Raw genomic sequence first — 6,281 nt, 5'->3', positions numbered from 1 at the left:
CTTGCACCTATCAGATGGAACTCATCACAACATAAACCAAGTAATATAATTTCCAGTATTTTTTACTGCTGCAACCTTTAATCTGTGCCATTATTACTAATTGTCCCTTTACTGTGATTTTCCCTTAACTGTAATTAGTAAAAACCTGGCTGTAAAATGTTTGGTACAGCAATTAGCCTGATCATGTTTCATAATACTTTAACCTGTCAAACATTCAAGAATAAAATAAAAATTTGTTTAAAGACTTAATTAACTAACAACAATGTACGTGTGGATTTAATACAGAAAAATGCCCCATAGCACTTTAGAACAACAGGACAATGGCCATCAAATCATTACAGGAGATACTAGGAGATAGTGGAAGAGTCTAGGGGTGTAGGGATAACGTTCTGGGAACTGGGAAAAGGTTGTTAAATGCCCCATCACTAATGGTATGATGAAGCCAGAGAACAATATATAAAAGATCAGAGTCACATAACCAAAGGATTTGGGAGAAGGACAATATAAGGCTGGAAGAGTCGGTAGGTCGAAGGAAGAAGCTCTTCATGAATTTGAAGATGAGGATGAAGAAATCAAATTTTCAGAATTGACCAAAACTGAGATATTAAGGGCGGGATTCTCCAATTTCCAACGCTGAAATCGCGTTCGGCGATCGGCCAGAGAATCCATTTTTACGGCGGAATGGGGGGACAGGTGGACGGTGGTCCGGGGATGGCGAGGAGGTTTACAAGGCGGCAGTTTTTGGCAGGCCAGGTCTGCGCACGGTCGGCGGCAACTTGTACGGCATGCGAGGCCATGGACCCGACAATTCTGCTTCTATATCAGTAGGTAAGGCTTTACGTGGCGTTGGCTGCTAGCCCCCCCCCCCCCCCCCCCCCACCGGGCAGAGCATCTGTGTGGGGGCTAGCAGCCACGTAAAGCCTTACCTGCTGATATAGATTTTTTGGTTGGAAGACTAGACGGTCCTGCGGACATAGCCATAGAATCAGAGAATCTAACCCTATAGCTATCAGGAAAGACTGGGGGCGGGATTCTCTGATCCTGAGGCTAAGTGTTCACGCTGTTGTCGGGGTGGCATAGTGCAATTCGCACCCGTCCCGGCGATTCTCCGGCCCCTCCTAGGCTGAGAGAATCCCGCCCTGGGTCTCTTTTCTCTAGAAGTCTTGAAATTTGAGGGGTGATCAAATAGAGGTATTGAAAATTATGGGCGGATTTGACAGACCAATGTAGAGGCAGTGTTTCCTCTTGTTGGGAAAACCATAACTGGAGATCATACTTATTAAATAGTTACTAATAAATGCAATAAGGAATTCTTCAGCCAGATTGATTAGAGTGCCACTGTGTGGAATAGTTAAGGTGAATATTATAGATCTCCTTAATGGGAAACAAGATAAGTATATGTTGGAAAAAGCAATAGAAGGTGTCATAATATCCACCAGTATATCATGGTGCAGACACGCACACTGATTGACATACAGCAAGACCAATCAACACACACAACACCGCAGCCAATCACCAGTTAGAGCACACTCACTATAAAGACAGAGGGCATCAGTTTTCCCGTTCATTCGGGATGCAGCCTCTCAGAAGGACAGAGCTCACAGCTTGCAGCACAGATCTTCACCATGTGCTGAGTGCATAGACTGGTTAGGATAGGCATAGTTCTTTAGTTTAATCTAACATAGTGTCGACCCACAGTGAAAGTATGTTCAACAGTTTCTAGCTTAATAAAATAGTGTTGTACTATTTCAAGTGTTGGTAGCCTGTATGTTATTGCTGAGGTAGACGCAGTCTCCACGGATCCAGGGTACCCAACACATTAGAAGGATACAGTACACTGATAAAGTTAAATGAAATGAAATGAAAATTGTTTATTGTCACAGGCAGGCTTCAGTGAAGTTACTGTGAAAAGCCCCTAGTCGCCACATTCCAGCGTCTGTTCGGGGAGGCTGGTACGGGAATTGAACCATGCTGCTGGCCTGCTTGGTCTCCTTTAAAAACCAGTGATTTAGCCCAGTGTGCTAAACCAGCCCCCCAACCAGGGGTGAGATAATATTTGTCCGCGTTGAAAACACTGGCATAGACCAGTTTGACTGAAAGGCCGATATTGAGGCTAAGTATTCGCTCTGTCATGAACGCCGTCGCGTTTCACGATGGCGCGAACAGGGCCCAGGTACGACCGTTTCTGGCCCCCACACGTTCGACTCCACAGGGCGGACCCGTTGGTACAGCTACTCCATGCCAACCTGCAGTTTGCTTACGTAGCGTACCCTGACAGCCGCCAAGACACAGTCTCCCTCAGGGACCTGGCACCAGCTGGTTCCACACACACACCCACTCTGCCCCACATCACCCTCCCATCCTCCGGCGCACCCCACCGCAGCCCCCGCTCCAGGACAATCCGTCCTCCCCTTGCCTACACCCGGGGATGAAGAGGATTTCGACACGCTCCCGGAGCCACCGAAGACCAAGCCGCCGCCTGACGGCAGATCAAGACACTGGACTGCCTGAATTTGTAATATTTTCTGTAATTTTAAACACAACTTTCTGTACATAGTTCTCCACCACCCCCGCTGGACTCATTTTTAACAGGGAGTGAAAGTGGTAGTCACCACTGATGTATATACTGTATATATATATGTGTTTTACGTTAAGGCCCCTGTACTACAGGTACGGGGGTAGATCCCTGCCTGCTGGCTCCGCCCAGTAGGCGGAGTATAAATATGTGTGCTCCCCATACAGCAGCCATTTCGTCAGCTGCTGTCGGAGGCCACACATCTCAGTGTAATAAAGCCTCGATTACATTCTACTCTCGTCTTTGCGTAATTGATAGTGCATCAATGGCTATCCGGTGGAATTCTATAAGAAGTTTTCAGAGATATTGAGCCGACTGCTGGTGAGGACATTTAATGAAGCAAGAGAGAGGGGAGTCCTCCCCCCAACAATGTTGCAGGCCTCAATCTCATTGATCCTGAAACGGGAGAAAGATCCGGAGCAATGCGGGTCATGCAGGCCAATTTCTTTACTGAATGTGGACGCCAAACTGCTGGTTAAGATACTGGCCACAAGGATAGAGGACTGTGTCCCGGGGGTGATAGGGGAAGACCAGACAGGATTTGTAAAGGGCAGGCAACTCAAGGCCTATGTTGAATGTCATTATGATGCCCTCAGAAGGAGAGGAGGTGGAGGTGGTAGTAGCGATGGATGCGGAGAAGGCTTTTGATCGGGTGGAGTGGAATTACCTGTGGGAGGCGCTGGGAAGGTTTGGGTTTGGTGAGGGCTTTATTGACTGGGTGCGGTTGCTCTATCAGGCACCAGTAGCAAGTGTGCGTACGAACCAGCTGAAGTTGGGGTATTTTAAACTACACCGAGGGAGAAGGCAAGGGTGCCCCCTTTCCCCATTACTGTTTGCTCTGGCCATAGAGCCATTGGCCTTGGCATTAAGAGAATCAAGGAACTGGAAAGGGTTGGTTCGGGAGGAGGGTGGAGCACTGGGTCTCACTCTACGCAGATGACCTTCTCTTGTACATTTCAGACCCGTTGGAGGGGATGGGGGAAGTCATGCGAATCCTGGGGGAATTTGGCAATTATTCAGGGTATAAATTGAACATGGAGAAAGGACTGGGAGAGCTGCCGCTTAGAGTGGTAGGGAAGAGCTTTCGATATCTGGGAATCCAGGTGGCTCGGGAATGGGAGGCACTGCACAAGTTAAACCTATCCCGGCTGGTAGAATAAATGGAAGGGGCCTTTAAGAGTTGGGACATGCTCCCGCTATCACTGGCAGGGAGGGTACAGACCGTGAAAATGACCGTCTTCCCCAGATTTCTGTTTGTCTTTCAGTGCCTCCCCATCTTCATCCCAAAGGCCTTTTTCAAGTGGGTAAATTAGGTTATTTTGGGCTTTGTGTGGGCGGGTAAAACCCCGCGAATGAAGAAAGTGCTGCTGGAGCGCAGTCGGGTGGAGGGTGGGTTGGCTCTGCCGAATTTCTGCAATTACTACTGAACGGTTAATAGTCAAGATTAGGAAGTGGTAGGCTGGATGGTGGGTTCCGGAGATGGCAAAGGGCTTGAATTAGAAGGATGGGGGATTTATTTATAGATGGGAGCTTTCCCAGCTTGAAAGCCTTGGAGGATAAATTTAAATTGCTCACAGGGAATGGGTTTAGGTATTTGCAGGTGTGAGACTTCCTGAGAAAGCAGGTTCCGGCCTTTCCGCTGCTGCCGCCACGAGGATATAGGATAGAGTAGTTTCCAGTACCTCGGTGGGAGAGGGGAAGGTATCGGATATTTACCAGGAGCTTTCGAGGCGGAGGAAACTCCGGTGGAGGAGCTTAAGGGCAAGTGGGAGGACGAGCTAGGTGGAGAGATAGAGGCTGGTCTGTGGGCGGATGCCCTAAGCAGGGTTAATACCTCCTCATCAATTGCCAGGCTTAGCCTGATACAATTTAAGGTAGTCCACTGGGCATACATGACAGCGGCTAGGATGAGTAAGTTTTTCGGGGTAGAGGATAGGTGTGCGAGATGTGCGGGAAGCCCAGCAAATCATGTCCACATGTTTTGGGCATGCCCGAACCTTAAATGGTTTTGGCAGTGTTTTGCTTCGGCAATGTCCACGGTACTAAATACACGGGTGGTGCCGAGTCTGGAGGTAGCAATCTTTGGAGTGCAGGAAGAGCTGGGAATTCAGGGGGCGAAAGAAGCCGACGTCTTGGCCTTTGCCTCCCTGGTAGCCCGGAGACGAATCTTGTTAATGTGGAGGGACACAAAGCCCCCGAGTGTAGAGACCTGGGTTAGTGACATGGCTGGGTTTCCCAGTCTCGAGAAGATAAAGTTCCCTTAAGAGGGTTAATGGTCTGGTTCTCCCGAAGGTGGCAGCCGTTCGTTGACTTTCTCATGGAAAGTTAAAATGTCAGCAGATGCAGTATTCCGGGGCAGAGGGGGGGGGGGGGGGGGGGGGGGGGGGGGGAAGAATGTGGTGAGGGCCAGATTGTTGTTTTATGGTTGGGTGTGTGAAGATTGGGATGGGGTGGAAATGTTTATTATACCATGTTTATGTCATTGTTATTGTTATTATTATAAATATTTGCAAATACCTTAATAAAAATATTGCTCCTTCCTCAAGTGAAGGAGCAGTGCTCGGAAAGCTAGTGTTTGTAACAAACCTGTTGGACTTTAACCTGGTATTGTAAGACTTCTTACTGTGCTCACCCCAGACCAATGCCGGCATCTCCACATCATGGCATTAGAGTAAAATCACATGTTAGTCAAATGCTTATACCTCAACGACTTGAGATCAGCAGAACCCAACAGAAAGGTTGTTTACTTGTTAGAAAAACAGACAGCTAAGAGATGGGCAGCACGGTAGCACAGTGGTTAGCACAATTGCTTCACAGCTACAGGGTCCCAGGTTCGATTCCCGGCTTGGGTCATTGTCTGTGTGGAGTATGCACGTTCTCCCCATGTGTGCGTGGGTTTCCTCCGGACTATGTTGGCGAAACTATTGGGGGAGGGGGACGATCCCTCCTGATATGAACTGGATCCGGGCTCATCGGTCGTGGAGGCCTATACCAAAGGCGAGTGAGCCGCCAAGAGTAGAAACTGTGTTTCTGTAGGTACGTTGTGAAGGAGAAAGCCCTGTGCTGAACAAAGCAGAAGCGGGTGGTGCAGTGGGCTGGAGCCGGTATACGCATATACCAGAACTTTACTGTGGAGTTGGTGAGGAGGCAGTCTGCCTTCAGCTGGGTGAAGAAGGCACTGTACATCAGCAAGGTGCAGTGCGGCATAGTATATCCAGCTAAGTTGAGGGTGGCCTACAAATCCAGGGACTTTTATTTTGGGACGGCAGAAGTGGCGGAGGAGTTTGCAAAGGCAGAAGGACTGTGGCAGAATTGAGAACTGGTCGTGTACCGTGTAGCCTCATGTAACTTTATTTTTTCACTGCATGTTGGTGTACTAAATGAGTCGACGCTGTATATATTTTTACAAGCAAAGAGATGGGACTTTCATTTGCAATCATGATTCTTTGGGGCTTCGGTGTGTATGCGGGAGTTGTTTGCTAAAGGAGATTTCTTGGTTTTCTGGGACTGGGCAAGGGGGAAGGAGACTCGGGCAGGGGCTTCCACGCTGGCCTGTGGACTATATATGTCAATGTTGACCATAGGCGATTCCTGATTCCTTTTTCTTTTTTCATTTTTTTTCCACCTTGGGAGGGTTTGTTTTATTTGATGCTTATATTGTCAGGTGGGCCGTTGTTTGGGGGATGGTGGGAGGATGGGATCGTTG

This window comes from Scyliorhinus canicula, chromosome 8 (assembly GCF_902713615.1).
Source record: "Scyliorhinus canicula chromosome 8, sScyCan1.1, whole genome shotgun sequence".
In the NCBI taxonomy this organism is placed as follows: Eukaryota; Metazoa; Chordata; class Chondrichthyes; order Carcharhiniformes; family Scyliorhinidae; genus Scyliorhinus; species Scyliorhinus canicula.
Note: the sequence above shows the minus strand (reverse complement) of the source record.